This window comes from Malania oleifera, chromosome 4, assembly GCF_029873635.1.
Source record: "Malania oleifera isolate guangnan ecotype guangnan chromosome 4, ASM2987363v1, whole genome shotgun sequence".
Lineage (NCBI taxonomy): Eukaryota > Viridiplantae > Streptophyta > Magnoliopsida > Santalales > Ximeniaceae > Malania > Malania oleifera.
This window is the reverse complement of record NC_080420.1, coordinates 49,099,359-49,120,480: the sequence shown is the minus strand read 5'-3', so window position 1 is coordinate 49,120,480 and position 21,122 is coordinate 49,099,359. Positions and strand designations below refer to the sequence as shown.

The 21,122-nt window shown below is 38.5% G+C and overlaps 1 protein-coding gene across 1 annotated transcript in view; it reads right to left on the bottom strand.

The window, feature by feature from the left end:
- Positions 1-335: 335 nt before the first annotated feature.
- Positions 336-21,122, bottom strand: part of LOC131153456 (uncharacterized) — a 72,048-nt gene continuing 51,261 nt past the window's right edge. The window contains exon 3 of the transcript XR_009136237.1: positions 336-926. The gene's annotated coding sequence lies outside the window, so the exon portion shown is untranslated. The remainder of the gene's footprint in view (positions 927-21,122) is intronic.

Here is a 21,122-nt window from a genome sequence, read left to right as displayed (position 1 = left end):
TTGAATAAGCCCAACCCCTTCTGATCTTAATCAAAACAACTTTTTCTTGCCGTTAACCTCAATCAACTCATTGATTTCAACAAGTGAAGCATCCATGGTCAAGATGCTAAGACAAACGACAGCACAGGATTGAGAGGCAATTTTTAAGGAAGACACAAGCACAATTGAAATACCAATAAACAGCATTACAACACTGAGACAGCAAAGACGAGCAGCAGCAACAATGACAATAAATGATGTGGGACAATTCCACATGGCATCTTACAATGAGCTGCGGGTGAGGGAGATTCACAAATAACACTTAATGTTGGTGTTATTTCAAGAGGAGAAGAGAGTTTTGAATGTAAGTCTCCTTCAGAAATTCATTGAAATTTACAATGTTTTTCTCATTGTATATACAGAGATTTTGGCTACTTGGTATTGAAATGCCTTCAAAAATGTAATAACCCCAAACAATATTATCCAACATTAGTAAATTTTTTGATTAATAATAACAAGGGCATTACATAAGAAACCCACCTGAGCCATCCAGCTTGACAACAAAACTGTACCAATAAAACAACAAAGCTACCCTAAAAGATGAAAATAAAAATAAACATTCAAAATAACAAACCTCCCTATCTGTTTCTCACAAAGCATTCATGAGTCGCAGAAATTCATGCAGCATTTTGATCCACCGTGACAATATTAGAGGACAGCCAGGAAGAGGTTAAAACATCGGATCATTGCCCAAAGCCCAGCAGCCGCACCAAAATAAGGCAATGAGCCCACAAAAAATCAAAAATGAAATCAGGAGACAGCACAAAAGGATTCAGTCATATATAAGACGGCTGCAATTCAACAATGTCCCCTCTTGATATGCAACAAATACAGCCCTTGCCTTCATCACTGTCCCACTAGAAAGCTCCAGCTATGGTCACGAATGGCTGGGTTAGATACCAGAATGCTAGGTTAATATAGGCTTTTAAACAACGGACAAATGTATAAATGGGGAAAATTTTGCATACAAAAATGGAATTAAAAATAATAATAATAATAATTAAAAAAAAATTCACTCATATAAAAGTTAATATTATTCCATCCAACATAGAAAGTAATAGATTGACATTACAATGATGAATTTGAGAATAGTCATCTCTTATCTATTCCATGTTATGGATTCAAAATTTTTTACAAGGTCATTTGCTTTATAATGACAGCACATTTTCCTTGTATTTGCATGGAATGTCTGTTCCTATTGTTGTCCATGTTGGATGGAATAACATAAACTTTTACATATCATACATTAATAAAAAATTTTACATGGTCATTTGCTTTATAATGACAACCCATTTTCTTTGCAACCCTATTGTATCCCTATCTTATGAGCACTCAATTCTTAGCCGATTTCATTCCCCGAACCAACATAACCTCAAGATTTTGCCATATATAGCCTAGTTTCACAAACTGATCACCCTTCCCTGCTGAATAAACAGCTTCAACCAGCTCACAAATCTTCCTATCACCAAGATTGCCTTTCAAACAAGTCTTAATACTGAATCAGAGCAGGCCCAGTATTTAAACGGAAAGAAAGTCTAACACATCGAAACAGCAGGAGATCTCTGCCATAAGAGTCAACATATCAAACTAGCAACAGGTCTCAGTTATAAGCCATACACTTCTAACAAAATCATATTTCATATTCTCCACAAAGATTTCTGATAACATTGGAGCAATAAAGAGAAATCATATTTCAGATATGGTCAATGGTGTCTGAAACTTGGAGATCAAGGACCCCTTCAAATAAATGACAAAAGAGCATGTCCAACTGGAAGAATGTTCTAAATCTAAAGACATCCTATTTTTGGCCCACATCTGATCATTCTTATTTTCAATATACATTTGAGTCAATTATTCAAAATGGCATAAACTTGAAAGCTCATTGCCAAATTGCATGCATTTAAGCCTACTGGGGATAATTACCATGTGAAGAGGCAAGGAATCGTCAAACATTTGGCCCTCCAGGGCCTGCCATATGGCCAATGCATTGGGAAAACCAGGTGTAAGAGGGAACTCACCTGCATGTGCAAAGGTGAATTCCTTCCTTCTCTGTTCTGATACACCCATTGCTTCCCCTACTTTCAACTAGTCCTCAAGTGACTTGTGCATCAAACAGGTCCTTAGAGGCCACCAAGTCCCCTCAAAAACCATTCACCCTCTTATACTTTTGCAAGGCATCGGCATATCAGGCAATGAACTGATATTCAGCATTGACAAAGCCCAAATTTCATTAAAAAAAATTATGTTTGCAATTCATTAAACATTTCTTGGGCATTTAGGCCCAAAAAATAGGCAAAGGGGGCACAAGTTGACATAATTTTTTAGTGGACCACATAGAGGAAATATACGGATGTTGTGAATCAGAGGGGAAAAAGATGGCACACCAATGGTGCAATTTGACTTCAGTGGTTCCAGAATGGCGCATAAGGCACATTCTCTAAACAAATAGTGCTAAGTGAGCACACCAAGCACCCTAATGGTGCCACAGGTGCCACAATAGTATTTTCTCTCTTTCCCTTTAGGCCCAACACTTTGAGATTCTCTATTTCTGTTGAGTTTGAAACTATGAATGCAATTCAGATGCCGTATCGCCTTCTTAGCCTCCAAGGCAAAATTCTAACAGTAGGACTCCTAGTTTGCCTATATTTAAGAGCCTTGAGTGCCTTTTTGACGAAGCTTAAAGGAGTAGTGAAATACTACTGTCTAGGAATATGAAATAACAATAACCAGAAAATACCCTGTAAAATGCCTTTCCCACAATTGAGTCAAAATTAACTTTTTTCCCATTTTCCTAACATAAATAGATGCCAGCTCCATTGATTACATTCAATTCCAACTATTAAAAAATATGTCAACATAGTATTGTGATCTTATGGAAGTTTGTATCATCAAGTTCAATGCCTAATGGATAACTATCCATACCACTTGAATTTAGAAGGTAACATGTGGTCCTTGTGCATAATAAGTTTATGTGATTCCTACTATTCAAATAAAATAATTTAGGCAGTGGTCCATCTAAGTATCGCTTAATTTATCTGATTTAGGGATATTCTACTGCCCTATACTAAACCAAAAAGGCTTGGAAGAAATTCAAATCACTTTCAAACCAAAAATCCATATTTGGCAAAAGTTTTTGTTTTTAAGATAAAAAAAAAAAAAAATTCAAGCAATTAAAATACTATTTCTATAATTTGATGCGCCCAAGGTACTGTTCACAGATCTTTCCCATAGGAATAGGAAGAAAATATTTTGAGGTGAATAGAAATAGACCATGTTCCATGAAAACACTAGTGTCAGGAGATTGGAAACATTGTGTTGCTATAACTAATTGATCTTCCCAAGGAGATTGAGTAATATGAAAGGATCAATTAGGAATGTTCACTGGGAAAATAAAGCATAATATCCAGAGAAACTATCTTTCTTAATAATAAAATGGTAAGAAACAAGGACATTGAGCTTTTGTTTTTCTCTTCCTTTTGTTTTTTCTCTTGTTTTCTTTTGTTTTCTATACTATGAAGATCTCTTGCCTCTACCAGGTTCTAATTCTCTCTATTCTCCTATTTAATATTTTTCTTTGCAATCCAAAAAAAGAAAAAAACAAATGACATCATATGTTCTTCTAAATTTATATATTGTATTGGCCAGCAGTTTTTCTTCTTTTTTATTTTTTGGTTCAGCAAAGAAAATTTCATCAAGGGGCATCAAGGGGATGTGATGTAGGACAGCGACAAAGCAAGAGAATGGATAGAGAACTCAACAAATTAGAGAGAACATAGGGAGAGAATAGTGTATAGAGATGACAAGAGAATAGAATGAGAAAGCAGATATGAAGAGGAAGATTAAAGAAGAAAAAAATTTCGAGATGGATAGAGATTCAAAAATGATGGAGGGGGTGACAGACTTGTCAGAGAAAGAAATACATGAGTCATGTAATCATCCAAAAATTATCAAACCTTACATCATAAGCCTACATTTATAGGCAACTAAAACAGCAAAGATAAAACTGTAAAAAATTACAAAAATAACACCAAAACAGTCAAAAATAACAAATTAACCCCGAAAGTATTAAAATTACTAAAATGAATTAATACCTCCAAATCAATATAAACCCCTATTTTTTTAAAATGCTCAAACGAAATATGAAGGCCAATAATTATCCGCAAGCAACCCTCCATCAAAGTCCTCTTGTTAGAGAAAAACTCAACCTCGAGTTCTACAATGGCACAACAAAAATGGGAAGCATAGACCGTTGAGCCATTCAACTAGTAACTTTACATTGAGTTATTGACCATTTTCAACTAACATGTAAATATCAAAATAAATTATTGAAATCTTCCTCAAGATTCCCAATCCCAATAAAGTAGATATGGGGAGATTTATCACACTTTGGATGATGATTCAAGCCTCGGGGCTACTTGTGACTAACTTACCACAAGATTCAACATTTCATCCTCTAAAAAGCACTTGCTCTTCAAGGATGGCATCATGTGGACCACCATCCACACAATCAATGGAGCTTTCATTCCCACATTGATAATCCATGACAACAATAAATTCAGATCACTTGCAATTTCCTCTTTTTGTCACCATATAAGTGGTTCACAACAACAACAATTCTGCTTTCATTCTTGATAGGCTGTTTTGAGATTGGAAGCTTGTATTGCCCAAAATAAGAACTCTTTCTTCTATTCAGGATGGAAGATATCATCATAAGGGCAAAAATCTAAACCAAAAGAATATTTGAGTTTTACCTTCTTGTCTTTGGCAGTATTGTATTCCATCCCTGTACTCAGCTGCAAAACCCTCAAGCTTATAAGATGCAAATCTTGCCCTTGTTCCATTTGTCTCATTGTATTCAAAATAAATATCAAGCTATAATAGCCAATCTATGAATTCTCTCCAGAAAAAATTTCTATTGAAATAAGCAATATCTTCTCAAAAAATTCATTGAAGCCCATGCAACATTTCATAAGCTCACATCTCGCAAAAAATATTAAAAAGTTGGCCAGTCCCAATCATAGGTTCTCCTGTTTATGATCTAGGACGGGAAAGGGTGGTCTAGTCCTACTGTTCAACCCTCACACAAGCACATACACTCAATACACTTTAAATTAAGAATTCAATTATCCGAACATAAACATCATAAATCATGTTATAGCTCACATGTTGTTGATTTTTTAAACGGTGTATGATGCTATCCAGAAAATAAGTCCCATGAGTTCTTTCACAAAGGAATTAAGTTAAATGCGGAAAGATGCTATTTCAATATTTCAAGAATAAAAGTCCTATGATTAGCACAACAATATTCCCAGAATTGATTTAAAGCTAGCAAGTATCAGTATTGCAATCTAAAGGGCTTATCAAATATGGAATTTCAGATTTCCAGCAAAGGCTTATAATATAAAATAAGGGTTCAAATAAGTGCTGAGATTACGAAGAGAATTGTTTGAATGACTTGATGTTGTTCAACACAAGTCTTAGACCATGCCAAAAAATTCCATGGAACAAGCTTTGAAACACCGAGACGAATGCAGCAACGTAATAGAGGGGAAGTGGCCTTGTGGGGGGGTATTTTGGTGTGGCCGTGTGGATGCATTGGAGGATAGTTAGAACTCATCTGAAGCTCTTCGTGCACACTTTAAAATATGAATATGTATACAGCAAATGAAATGATGGATTGGTGGCCTTGGGGTGTAACTTGGTGATGGCCGTGTGGGTGATGGAGGGAAGTCGTGAAGGTGGGATAGTGATGGAGTCGCTAGATAGAATAGTGGTCCTCTCACCACCTAATCTCCGAAGAGAATGATGTAACCTCTCACTACACAATCACAAGGATAGGACAAAGCTTAACAAGCCTCAACAAAGGAATTTCCTTTCAATATCAATACTTTTCTCCCTACATAGTTCTTACAATGAAGGGGTATATAATAGCTAGCATGGGAGGACAAAAACATTAAACTAACAATTCCCACACAATTTCCTAACATACACATGCAAGCAAGTTGTCTTGCATGCTTACAAATTAAATACAAACAAGAGTCAAAGGGAGGCTCAATTCGTGTGGGCCTAATGGACCCGTGTGGGGCCCACATGGGTCTTGAACTCGGACTTGCTTCGACATCTCTACTTGGGTCTTTCTTACACCGAAAAGTTTTCAAAGCAAGTCTTCAAATAATCCATTCAAAATCTACAAACAAATATGAACCGATGTGGACATTGGGAGGTCATCCACGTGTCGTCATGTCGGCAAAGGAAATGTGGACATCGGGAGGCCGTCCACATGTCACAACATCTGAAAATGACATAGGTAAGGCATGCTGATCCCCATCAGTTTATCAACAATAATGCTGAATATTTTGCATACATTCCAAATAACTCAGAATTTAACATGACTTTAGGAGCTGACACTGCTGAATTTTTCTCCAGAATATATATGAAAAGCTCTCAAAGTTGGATTTCATCAAAATCTCACAGCAGCAGTCAATTACTCCTCTCTAATCAAAATCTCCAGTGTTGAAATATTGGATATGCGTAAATATTCCAGTTAAGGAGTAGGCACACAAATTGGGGTTCTCTCTCAAGTAGAAAACTACACTCTTGACACAAACCTAGAATTTGCTCTTTCACAAACAGACCTGAAACTGAAGGCTAAGGCTGCAACAATGTGGCTACACAACTGGTAGTGGCAACGAATCAATGGTTACAGGGTTGGAACTATGGACAAGGGAAAGGGACTGCTGTTATTAAAGGGTTTGAAGCAACAGCGGCAAAATTTGCTGACAAAAGGTGTTATGATGGTTCTCAGTGAGTCTGTTTAACAAGAAGAAATTATGGTAAGAGTGGCATTGAAGACTTAAATTCTAGTGCTGAGCCTTCTTTTCCAGAAAGAACTTCAGAATAGAAGTAGCAACACTCTTTTAGAGTGTTTTTTCCCCTACTTTCTAATCTTTGCAGCAGGAGCAACTTTTTTTTCCCTGTCACCCCCCCCCCCCCCCCCCTTTTTCCTTTCTAATCTTCACAGCAGCAACTAGTTTTTTTCCCTGGCATCTTCTTCCCCTAAAGCAGAAAAGAGAGGGTGTTTGTTTTATGGAAGTTTTTCCAAAGAAAAGGGTTTGGGTTTTGTTTTCTAGGGGTTTTGCCTGAAGGATAAAAGGGCTTAAGGCTTTTGCTGAAGGGAAGAAGGTTAGGGTTTTGGATTGAAGGGGCTTGAACTGGTAGATCATGGGCCTGGCATGGAGATAGGTTGGACAGTGAATGGAGGGAGGCAACTATAGTGGTGACAACAGAGGAATTCGTGCCTGAAACAAAATATGCTCTAATACCAATTGATGCAGGACAGTATGGATGGACAAGAAATATTGAAAATTTGAACCAAACCACAAAATGAATCAAACCGAGCCAAAAAACTGTTTCAGCTTCAGTTGGGAATTTTCAAAATTTTCAGTTAATGGCTCCCTTTCAATAAATGAGATTAACTGAACCTTTAAATTAAAAAAATTGTTTTTCAATATAATTTAGAACTTCAGTTGACTTCTTTTATGTTATTTTTCTAGAATTAAAACTCAAGACTATAAATTTTGTTTATGTTCAATTTGCTGCTGGTTGTTGCCGGAGTGGGCTTCCTGTAATAAGATGTTACTATAAATCAACCATTTTTATCCCAGATCCAGCTGGGGTAATTAGTAGTGTTTCAATATGGATTTGTACAAGCCGCTATAAAAATATATAAGATGGTTAATTCCCAAAGAAGACACTTCTAACAAAGGGAACATTCCAAAAAAATCCTCTGATCTGTTATTTGAAGGTGATTACTGATTAGGTATTGCAAGCCAAACTGAATAAGGAAGGGAATTTTGTGCTAAGGGGAGATTAGCCACACCAAATATCATGCCCAAAGAGAACATTACCCCATCCTTACTCAGAAATTGATAAGGGAAAAAAAAAATTATCTCAAACTTTCACGATGAATTTCCAAACTCCGACACCATACAGTCACAATGGTACTGGTCCAGCCATTATGCTGAAAACCATAGTTTGAAGCGATGATTCCCCTCCAAAGGTGGTCCTCCTCATCAACCCTAAAGCCATTTTCAAAGGTGAGCTTTGCTGACGGTAGAGAGATTTAAAGCCCAAAGCCTGCAGTTCAAATAGGTTGTTTAACAGCCCCTCATTTGACAAGATGATATTTGAATTCCTGCCACAAGCTCCCTCAAAGGAGCCTATTTAGAATTCCTTCTAACCTTGTGGCAACTAAGCACAAGATAGAAAAGAGATAATTTGCTTTGATGAAGATAATTCACTCAACATTTGACAAACAATTTCTTCCCCAACCAGCCAGCTTTCTCTCAAACCTTTCATGAGGGGGGTCCCAAACTCCTTTGTCCTTAAATTTGGCTCCAAGAGAAAGAACAAAGTAAGAAATGGGAAAAGCCCCCAGCTTGCAGCCCAAAAGGCTCACAAAGAGAGCACCCCCGCCCCTTTCCCCAAGTGCTGTCCCCTACTAGAATAATTTCACTTTACCCAAAATGACCTTCAAACTTGAGACTGCTTCAAACTCAAGAAGAATGCACCTAAGGATGAGGATCTTATAGGATCCTCTTCACAAAAATGGATGGTGTCACTACTGCAGAACAGATGTGAGATTTCCAGTTCTCTCCCATTCTTCCAATGTCGAGACCTTTGAAAAGTCTCCTTCAACATCTTTATTTGACAAAAGACCCAACACTTCCATTAACAAGATAAACAATAAGGGAGAGGGGGTCACCTTGCCTTGGACCTCAGAAGGAGCGAAAAAGTACGATGGACTTCCATTCATGAGCACCGAAAAGAGGGGTAATAATGCATTGTTTGGATCCAGCGACACAAAGCTCCCTAAAAGCCATCCTTCTAAGATGTGGAAGGAAGGTTCCCTGTTGCATGATTAAGTCTTCTTCAGTCAAGCTTACAAACCACTCCCCTTTTTAATCCTTGCAATAGGCATCCACAACTTTGTTATATAAGGGTTGCATCCATAATAGCAAAAGCAAACCAGTACATACCCATTAACTTCAGAATTGCTTTTTTGATCTTCGCAGTCAAGTAAGAACTTTGGAAACGACCTCTCATAGATACTAACACTAGTTTGATTGGGGAAGTCCTTAATGTTACAACCCCCAGTTTCTTGAAAAAACAGGATAACAAAGGCGGAGCTAAGTTTCTCATAATCTGTTATATCAAAAACTCATCAAAACCATTATTATGCTGTGCTTAATAAGAACCTAATTCGCTTGATAAAAAAGCCAAAGGTGAAACCATCGGGGGCCAGGCGCTTTATCTCCATTGCTATCCTTTGAGGACTATAAATTCCTATTCATTTAAGGGCTTTCAAGCCACCTGCATTGTGTGCAATGGAAGGATTCAAGGTGCCGGAAAGTGATGCATATATCACGAGGCTGGCCTCGCAATCTTTGGCTAGAAATAAAGAGTCCATGTGAACTCGCAAATTGGCACCCCTTTTTTTTTTTTTTGATATCCTCCTCTTCAACAATGACCCCCCCCCCCCCCCCTCATTTCGATTCTTATCAATAAGCATTTTCTTCTTTGGTCAATCAGATTAGTTTTCCAAAACCCCCCACAAACCCCCCCCCCCCCCCCCCCCCCCAAAAAAATCTTTTTTTCCATACTTGAGGGCTTTATAAATTTCCTCTTCGTTGAAGGCCCTTTCAAGCCACTGTGCGTTGCATGCAATGGAAGGATTCAGGTACTGAAAGTGATGCCATCTTAGTGCTGGCCCTCAATCTTGGTTAGGTGTTAAAGATCCATGTAGAACTCCACAAAAGCACCTTTGATATCCCCTCCTCCAACAAGCCCCCCCCCCCCACCCTCTCAATTTTGATTTTGCATTTGCTCTCTTGGTCAATGAAACTAGTTTTCTATCGTAAACAACCACCCCCCCCCCCCCCCCCACCCCCCACGGGGGGGAAAGCCATAGAGCCTGGATTTTTGTTTCCTCCAAGAGATTCTCTTCATGTCAAGCTTTTTCCTCAGCAAAAACTTTCTATATATACTCTCGCCAATTGAAGATTTGACTAGTTCCACATTATCAACTCCTTATTGCCATTAAGAGATCATCATCCTTTCAATGAATATTTCTGAAAGTATTCCATTCCACCATTTGAATTTTTCCTTCAAGCCCCTTCAATTTGAGGCGAGTAGCTTGCCTTGCCCTTGAAATGAAGAGTAGATCTGCTACCATTTTACGCGTCGACGTGATCATGAAAACATCATGTTGGAGCCTCATGTTTTCAAGCGGGAAAGGAGTTGGTCCCACCTGAATTCCTTGTGATATCAAAGAGGATAGGTAAGTTTGATCCAAGATGAGCCTTGAGACAAGAGTTTTTTAGCTAACCTTACAAAAACCGTTCATTAAAATCTATGGACACCAAAAGCCTCTCAATCCAAAAAATAAGAGTGTGGACATACAACGACGCGAAGCAAAACGATGGGGAAGATCAAAGACGGGCATTCACATTAATGACAATCAGAATTCTTTTCTTTGTCTGCTTGTGGTCCGAGATCACCTGCTTCCCATGTGATATAAAACCATGTTGAAGCTCCCCAAAATGACCCGAGGGCTATCCCACTTGCATTTGATTTAATCTCCAAGGACTAATTCCACAAAACAGCCTAGTGGGCCTTCACCGGACCATAGCATGGATTATTGAGATTGCAATTTGAAGTTATCCTCCTGGTCTAGGCAACAACTGAGAAGGAATTTAAGAGTGATCCAGCATTTACACCACTTTTCTCTCTATCAAATAATTTAAACAATTAATTTTTTGTATAACTCCTTGCCTTCCTAGCATCTATCCAGCAGTCAAAAGAAAAAACCCACCTGCATTCCTATGTTTCCCATTAATTTTGAGCATGACTATTCATCACAGATTTCAGTTTTTTCCTACAAGCATATAATATTCCTCCCCATCCTGAGAAAAGATTTCATCAAAGTCCTTTGATCAATCATTACGGCCCAGTTTCCTCAACATAGGTCCAATGATGAGCTTCCACGAAGTCTGAGACCCTTTCCAATCTTTATCACAATACAACCCGAAAACTCCAGTTGTTTGAGTCCCCTCATTAGCAATCCTTCTTCCTACTTCTACCCAGTGTTTTATTCATGGTCAGTTCCTGTTTTATTCATGGTAAGTTCCCCTTCTTTTCTCATATTCTTTTCCTATTTCTCAAATAGACTCGTTCGATTACCACTTCACCTAATATCCTAAGATATGGGTTGTGGGCTACACTGTGTATCAAGCCTTAACCCTCCACCATTGACATGCACTGATTGCCATGTGGAGAGATAAATATAAATCATGAAAACACGCAAAACAAGAACATAATGATTTTTAAGAAAAAAACAATAAATGCGGTCATCACGAACTAGAACCCAGGACCTCTTGAAAACCATGGCTCTGATACCATGTTAAGATTACAACCTTCACCTAAAAGGTTAAGCTATTAAGTTGTGGCCAACATTGTATATCCTGCCTTAGCAAGAACTCATGGCCCTATCTTTCAAAGCTTCCAAAAGACACCCCTATGGTGTTTACTAACCATCTTCATTTCGAGAACCCCAATCAAGATACTGCTCCTTGCTACACGCACTGCAAAGAGAAAGGGGCATAATACAATGGCAACACATAACCGTTTGTTGGGCTTAGAATTTTTCCTCTTATTCAACATCTATCATCCACAAGGAAAAAGTATATTTTTTTTCAATAATTAAATGTACAAAATAACAGCTCTTGGATGAAGTTCTTCAAGCCTTCAGAAACAAAGATGCCTAGTTCACACAAGGTTTTTTTCCCTTAATTCAACCCATCTATCATCCACAAGGAAAATGATATGTTTGTTCTACATGACATGTTCAAAAGAACAGTGCTTCGATGAAGTTCTTCATACCATAAAAAAAAAAATTAAGTTATAGAAGTAAATTTTTCGATGGAGCCTTCAGAAACAAAGATGCCTTAGTTCACACAAGATGCCTTATTTTAGCTATGATACAGGACGCAAACATGGCCAGAAACAAACATCAAACGACTCAGCTTCCAATCATTCACGCTTCACACCAAAAAAGAGCGCTCTGTTTTTTTTTTTTTGCGAGGCATGAAGCAATATTAGCTCAATGGGAACTCATACCAACCAGAAAACTTATGACGAAAGTACAAAAAATTAACAAAATCTCCTTAACTTCCCGACTCCAGAGGTGAAACCCTTTGTCTTCATCAATGCCAAAACAACCTCTTTAATCCTAGCAGCCAAATTTCAAAAACAAGTAAGTTGCTAGTCATCAAAAGGTGATAGATAGTAGCACAGCTTAAAACTTTGAGCAAGACTGGATTTAAGCTACAAATCTTTCAATTTTCCTCATCCACTGCATAACAAATGTAAAAACATCAGTCCATCAGCAACTTTTCAGCAAACAACCAGCCAAGATAACCTTCATTCATGCACAATAGGTTCCTAGACGACTCCTACTCTGGCAGAACAGACAATCTGAGATTTGTGTTTCTATTCCATCTACCAACATAGTCAAGATTTTTAAGCCATCCAGGAAGCAGAACACCAAATGAGGGCATGCCTAGAATGTAGCCTTTAAAACGCATATGACTCCAGACTATGGGGTAACAGATTCCCTCACCCTCATAACTCCCAAGCTGTAGCAATGTTCAGAACAGGAGAATCTCCCACTATCACTTGTCCTCAATCCACAGGATTGGGTTCAAAGTTCAAAGCATCCTTGATAGAAGTAACTGTAATAGATTGATCTTCTAGGCCAGTTCCAACTCCATTCTTGATGATATTACCACACCTTAGCATCCATGGGAAGATAAAATTCATGATGAATATCCAAGCCAAAACTTCTTAAAGAAAGGCCCAAAGAAATTCTAAATACCAAACATTAAATAGTTGTTTAAACCAGTTTCCATAACACGCTTAAATTTCTCATCTTTGCTTCTAACCCAAAACATACTCTTTTGAGGAACTGGCACCTACTGGAGGGTTTAATAGCTAAATACTTTCGTCTTTCAGCTAGTAGCCAGAAGCAGTTCAGCCCAAAGTTAAGAAAAGCAAGCGCAAATAGCTAAAAGGAGCTTCACTGCATAAGCTTCTATCAGTTGCCGTAACCTTTTAATCCCAAAACCCCTCTGAAAGAGGCATACCAGACTATGCCAACTAATGCTGCAGCAAGAAAAACCCAGAATTCAGAATTAGTCCAAAGAAAGGCTTTCAAACTTTTTTGCTCCAATGCCTTCATAGCAGGAGGAGGCACGATAAGATATGAACCCCAGTAGTTTTGGCATCTTCAGCAACACAGAATTGAGAGGCGCAGTCTCACAGCATGGGAGAGTTGCTTGTTGACTCATCTATTTAATCTTCCAAAATACTCTCTCAAACCAGAATAAAACAGTTGTCTTTTTGCTATTTGGAGACAAGGAGCAGACCAATGGTATTTAACAGGAAGAATATCATCAGCCATATCCAAAAAATTCAGAATTTCAATCTTGAACCCTCAGGTAAAACCAGCAGAACAGAAAAGAAAAGGGAGACGTAGATTTCAGAGGGTTAGTTTGAAGACCAGAAATCAAATAAAATGCAGCAAGGGAGTATTTGATACTCCTTTGCAAAGGCCTAAATCAAAAAAAAAAAAGGTGGCCATCTGCAAAACACAAAGTTTGTATGACCAAGTCCCTGCATTTACTATGAAAAATAACACATCCCCCCCCCCCCCCCCCAACCCCCCCCAAACCCCACCCTCAAAGTGGCCAAGATCAGCAATTCTAGTCAGCACTTCCATGGCAATAGCAAAAATTACGAGGGAGATAGGATCCCGTCTGACCCCATTTTACCCTGAAAAACCTTCTAAAAGAGGGGATTGATAGTTACAGAAAGGAAAAGCAGTAGTGGACACATTCTTGATCCAACAGCAAGAACAAGAACCATTGAAGAGAATGTTCCCAATTCACGAAGTCAAAAAGCTCTTTTAAGATCCTTTATACCAAAAGAGTGTTTCTAAGATCTAAATGATATTTATGAAGGAGTTCTTGGGGGCGAACGCAAGGTATCCTGAAATTATCAAAAATTATCTTCCTTCACATACATGCTGTTTGACTACCCTAAGCAACTTTGCAATGTTATCGGCCAATATCTTAGTAATGCACTATAAATGACATTGCAGCACGCAACAACAGACCTGAAGTCAGAAGCATAAAGGATTTAAGGCACTTTGGAACCCAAGTCCCCAAAAGTACAATTCACCTGCTTAAGGGTCTTTGCATTAAGAAATACAGGATGACTTCCACATCACAATTGAGGCTCCAGCAACACTTAAAACTTGGCAATAAAACCATCAGTTCCAGGGCTTTGTTGCATCTAAGAAAGGAAAACACCACCTTTCTTATTTCATCTTTCTCAAATTTATGAGAAATAATAGCTCGATGCTCTCAGTCCAACCAAAGAATAATGCCTTGTTCTTAGAACCCAATGCATCACCACTCCCTTTGGCAGCATCCACTAATTCAGAGCTCAATTTGAAAAACCATATTTCTACCTGGGGCATTTGGGATGCCCTCTAAGTAACCATCGAATGGAAGTGTTTTTTCCTTGTGTGGGGCCCTATTTCAATGGAAAACCATTAGAACCATCATTCTTGCCTATATGACCATCAATGGACTGATCAGATTACCAACCAAAGGTTCGCTTCAGTCATTATGTGTTGCTCTTTATGTCTTCCAAAGAAAACAATATTTGAATCATTGAGCTTATCAGAACTTCAATTTGAGTTTTTTTTTACAGCATCAGATAAGAACGCCTATTAATTTTGTATCCCAATTCAAGCCAATTGATCTTAGCGAAGATCATAGAAAGCTTTCTTCATCCCTCATGAAGTCTGATGTGCCTTTCCTGACTGCTTCTGACCTCTTGAAATCCCAAAGAGTTGGATAGAGAGCATAAACAGTTTGCAAGTGCTCAATTTCCTCTTTAGTTTTTTTGAGTCTGACTTCAAATAGCATAAAGTGCTCATGAAAACCCTTATGGTGTTTCTTCAAAAAAAAAATTCAGCTGCTAGCAGAGTCTAAACTTAGGAACCCACTAGGATTAGATGAATTCCAATCACTCCTCTCTCAGTCTCCATAAACTCAGGGTGATATGTCCAACAGTTAAAAAACTCAAGGAACTTCCACCCGTTATCAGGAATAGACTTCAGGATCTAAAAAATGCATGGGGAGTGATAAGAAACTCCAGGTGGCAGAAATTGAGCTAAAAGATCCTGAACAACATTTTAAGCAGTCAGCAGAAAGCCATCATCATTCTATCCATTTTTCGAGCCAAGAACCTCAACTCGCTTTTATTGACCAAATAAAAGTGGGACTGTAGGGTATATATCATGAAGCCAGAATAAGATACCCATTCAATGAAATCTTCAATAGCATTGATACAGGTGGATTAGAACTCTCAGCAGAGCTTCTGAGTGTATTAAAATCTCCAAGAACAATCCAGGGGGCAACCACACACATCCCCCAATAGGCCGTAACTGCAGGAATGGCCTTCTACCACAGCTTTCCTACAGTCCTTTTTAAAGTTAATGGGAAAGCCATTCAAGTTTTGACTTAGTCAGTGTGTTGAATCTCAATCGTTAGAGTTTTCTAACAGGAATTATATTTTATTTTTCTCATAGCATAAGAAATCATCTTTTTAACATTGACAGAGAATGGAATAAAATGGGGACTGGAACAGAAGCAGCTCTTCTGTCTTGCTGTCAGAAAGAATATCTGATTACCCTTGGGTTAGAACTTCAGAGTTCCTGACAACTCCACTCATGAAGTTTATGATTAATAGAACGAGCCTCATCATCTCTAGCAAGATATTTTAGCTGTGGGGAAGAGCGTTTTCAGTTAGAGTTCCAGAGAGGAACTGGAAGCATCAAGATGATAGCCTTTTTGAAATCATTGAGGACTTTTGACAATGATAATTCCTACAAGTTTTGTGTTCAGAGACCAGGGATAGAGACCAGCAATTGAAGTGTAAAAGATTGTGGTTCTAGCAATCTTGTGAAAAATGAGTGCATCAGTAAATCAGATTCCAAAGGCTGTCCACAGAGGCCAACTTATGCTGAAATTGTGAAATGTGGAAAAAGATCCCTGATCTGCAACGGAACTTTTCCAACAATCTTGGCCAAAATACACTGGTTGTCAAAGGGATGTTTTTCTGGCCAAAAAACAGATTAAGGAAGAGAGATCCTCGGCTGATCATGTTTGATGTTTAAAAGAGATGGTCATTGGCAACTGTTGACAAACAATATGTCTGTAGGGAGTGGCCAGAACAAGAAGGCACTACTTGGTTTGAGCTGGAAGGGTTGATAGTAAGGCTGTATGTCTGATAAAATCTTGGTGGGCCTTCTAATAAAAATGATTTTTGACCTAGAATGGCAAGGGCTATAAACTTGAACAGATAGAAGGCAACTCTGTCAAGTTCACAAGAGGAAATTCAATCAGGATGAATGATAGCACTGCCCATGATGCAAGCAACCGGAAGGAGAAAGACTGTCATTGAGCATGGTTTTTCGAGCAAACTAAACGAGACTCGAGATTAATGATGCCTTCTTACAGCAGTCTGAGAATAGATTCAAGTGCTTTCAATGGGATGAGATGGAACAACCAATGTATCATGGTATTGTAGCCAAGTCCCAGCTGATTGCTGCAGCGGATCTTGACAACGATTTAGGTATCAAATTTAAAAGAATTCTGGCAACTAATAGTCATTTAAACTTGCTCAATGGGGAGATGGAACAACCAATGTATCATGGTATTGCAAGCCAAGTCCCAGCCTGATTGCTGCAGCAGATCCTTGACGACGATTTAGGTACCAAATTTAAAAAAGTTCTGGGAACTGATAGCCATTAAACTTGTATTGGTCAGCAGCAGGATAAAGATTCTGTAAAAGCAAGGCTTCCAGTGTGCCACTTTGGTTTCGTTGCCTCTGTCTTCGGGGCAAACTCTCCAAAAAGGCCCTGGCCTGTAACGAGGAGGAACATGTTAACAGTGGTTCAAAGCTTGACGCAAATGATTTCATGGATAGTGTTGACTGGTTATTTGAGGAAAAGGAATGCTTCCAACTTTATAAGCAGAGTGGGAATTGGAAGCTAATGCATATAAGAAAATTGGTATACCAGGAAATTTAGTTCGGTGAAGCTGGCAATTGAATGTCTCTGATTTGTGTTATGGAGAAGAGAGTGAAAGAAAAGTGGGGTTTTTTTTTTTTCCAAGCAATGGCTAAGGGGAGAAGAGAGAGAAGGATGAGGAAAAGAGACATGTTTTTTGGTTTTCCACATGAAAAATTTCCCCCCCTGGTTGCTTTTTTTTTTCCCCCATGTTTTTTTGTTTACCCCCCAAAAACACACATTTTTTTTTTGTCACCAATCTGAAGGAAGCTGTGGACCCAATGTTGTCCCTCAACCAAGGGGGAAAGACCTAGCTCTTGTTACTCTTCAGATAGTTCTTTTTTTTGTTTTAAACCCTTCCCCCCCCCCCCCCCCCTTTTTACTCCCCCGCCCACCCCCTTTGTGTGGTTTGAGGCCCCCTCCTTGTGTTTTAAGGGGGGGGTTTTTGTTTTTTTGGGGGGGGGTTTTTGATCTGCTATTGATCGTCCTGTGGAGCTTTTATGTATCTTACTCTAAATAAAGGTATATTTTCCAATTACATGGCAAGTTGAACAACAGTGATTCTAATCAATGCAAATGAGACAAAATTAAAGGTAGGAGGACATGGTGCTCATTGAGTCCTAAGGGAGGGGCAACCAAGACCCCAATGTGTGCTGGAGAGAAATCTGGGTATCCAAGGATGAACTGAGATCTCTTCTGATTCTGGACTACATCTGAATTTGTATCACTCTTAATAGCATACCACCTTGTGTCAACATCCACAGCCCTTCAGGGCCTCAACCTTTGACACTGATAAGACCCCAGGGTTTATCATAGAGAATTAGGGAAATCAAAGAATGGAAATAGAAAGAGAAAATTAGGGTCGATCACTTTAAGGGGATCTGGCATCCAAATCAACCAAAGCTATAATAATGTTATTGCTTGAATGAAAAAACCCTATAAGGTTACCGATATATAGGGTAGGAACAAGGTCTTAAATTTTGTTTTTGACTCAAATTTCAAGCTCCAACGTACGGAAATTTTTATTTTGATATCAATTTCAATTCGATTGGAAAAATAATGGAAATCAGTAGTCAAAGCCATGGAATTCTTTTATGAAGCTTCAGAAATGATTAATAGACATAATAATGTAAGTTTTAGTACTAAAATATTACAAGTAAAATACATCTATGATTGTGTAGAGGTAGGGAAAGTGTAATATAATATGTGCATCAACATATTATAAGACAATGTACAATATACATATTTAGCGAATCAGTTAATACAAATGAAACTTCATAAATCTGTTAAATATTATTTATTAACAAATAATGATAATCTAGAACATGAATGGTTAAATAAAATGTTTGTTGTAGGTTTATTTTTTCATATAATTTCAAAAGCACTTGTAATAATCTTTTATTTCGATAAATATAAATAAAATAGTTTAAGAGAAAAACTTCACTCACTCCTAAATCTCTCATTTGAATTCCGAGGAAATTTCACTCACTGCTTAGTTCAAATTTTGACGTTTCGCTAAAATTTCGAGATTTCAATAAATTCTAATGATTCGTATGAGATTTGATAGAAATATGCAAGACGGAAATCAACTGGATTCATTTTGAAGGTCATGGAAGCCAAAAATTTTGATGAAAATTTGACACTTTGTGGAAAGCCTAACAAACATTTTTGGCCTCCTTCAAATTAGTGTTGTCCTCACGCGGAGCATGATAAACTCCGAGATCGCCTCCAAGATTGATAATTCAACATGCAATTCACATTTGGCATATAATTTTATCCTTCGGACACTTGCTCTATATTCCAAAGTCCTTCCTTTCCAACCTTGACATCAAAATTTCACATTGCTCCATAGGATAGGCCTCGCTGTTAGCAACTTTTAGTGTTCAGAATGTAACCCATACAATTAAGATAGTAACAGTTATCGTTTGAAGCCATTCATTTTCATGTTGAGAATTAGCCTATTCCACTGAAGCTTGGACTAAAGACGTGATAGAGTCATCATTATCATCAGGTTCCTACCTTCCTGAGCTGAATAAGCACATCACTCAACCTCTTCTTTCTCCTCCACTTGTTTCATCATCAAGAGGCGTCCCTTTTTAAATGGTGCCTATGCCACTTCCGATCACAATGCCACACACCCTTTGTAGTTCCTCTTTAAGTTCTCCTGGTCCCATCATTTGACTGAGGATTGGCCGCAGAGCAAGGGTGTGATAGTGTTGCTGACATTCGCTTTACTATGTCCTTGTTGGAGTGAAGTCATTCTTCTCCCAACTTGCTCTTCTTCGAACCGTGCAGGGAAATTGTAGTGCAGTCAAGTCTATCGCCCACACACTTCGCCCTGCATGCCAAAAGTCAAGTAGATACTTAATGAAGTATCAACGATTGGCCTCTCATTCAATCTCTATTCCTGTTTGAATAGCCACCACATCTGCCTGGTACTCAAGAACAGCTAGTTTTGGCGTATTTTTGGCCAGCTCTCATCATATTTTCATATCCATAATTAGGGCCCAAATTGGGAAGTAAATCCGAAACAAATTTAGAGCCCAGGAAGACATTCCATAACAGCTCAAACCAATTATACCATTGATTACATTACACGCCATCCAAACTAGTCGCAACATCTCAAGTTTATATGTTTCTAAGGTGACAGTAAAGCCAAGTATTTTTCAACCCTAGAAACCTACTTGTAGGATCATCACTATCCCCCGAGGAAGTTTTCCACCGTCATATGAGAAGGACCATGATCACACTCTCCTTGGTAACTCCTTCATTCATGTAACTGTTGTTCCACTACAATGGCTGATCCTAGAAGCCATCATCTTCTCTCTCTTTATTGTAAGATGTGTTATTGAGTTAGAGAGCGATGTCTAAGTCTATGCAATGATAAACATATTTCTAAGTTCATCATTTTGGCCTAGCTTCATTTGACTTTTTGATTTTCTAGTCATTGTGCATGAGTGAAGATCAAGATCCAAATCTTACTTTTTTGGCATGGTTAATGACATTCACAAGAAGTCGCTCCAGACCGAATGATAAAGTCATAAGACTCTAGTTTTATCATAGAGATGGGGAAATTGAAAAATGGAAAATAGAAAGAGATAGATTGATCATCCCAGGATCTGGCCTCAAATTAGCCAAAGGCTATGATTATGTTTGTTGCTCGAATGAAAAAGCCCCCTCAAGGGTTACATTTATATATAATAGGGTAGGGACCCTACTCCTATTAGAATTAAATATCCCAAGCCCAGTCCTTATCCTAATTGATTTGGGGATCCTAACACATTAAATAAAAATCATCAAATAAAGAGAATCCCAATTGATTTGGAAAGTATAACCTAATTAGAATCCCAATTGATTTGGGAATCCTAACAATTAACTAAAATCCCAATTTATTTCGATCCTAACAAACACATGCCTTCCTTAAGGTTGTCCTCTTAACACCCCCCCCCCCCTCCTGATACACCCCCTTTCCTCCATAGTGCTTAATCAATAGCCAACATTCTTTATTTCAGGTTCACACCTAGAGTCCTCGCCTTCAGACAAAGAAGAATATCCACTTCCTCAAACTCCAAATCACTTACTCCTTCTTCAAGTCACTCTCTTGTAGCTTCAACGCTATCAAATCCGAATGGGTAGACAAAGAGCTCCAGCCTGCATGACCCCCCTCCTAATCCATGCATTTCGTTGTTGCAGTCAAGGCATCTTCCCCCCCCCCCCCCCAAATCTCCATGGCTTCTCTATCTTTTTCTTGAAGTATGCCCACTAGGTGACACAATCATTTTGGGGCTTAGGAAGCCCTTGCATAAGGTACCTTGTAGTCATATAGGCCTCCTTGTGGGCCTCTTTCACTGCTCAATGGGCTCTTCCCTCCTCTCCCGTAAGT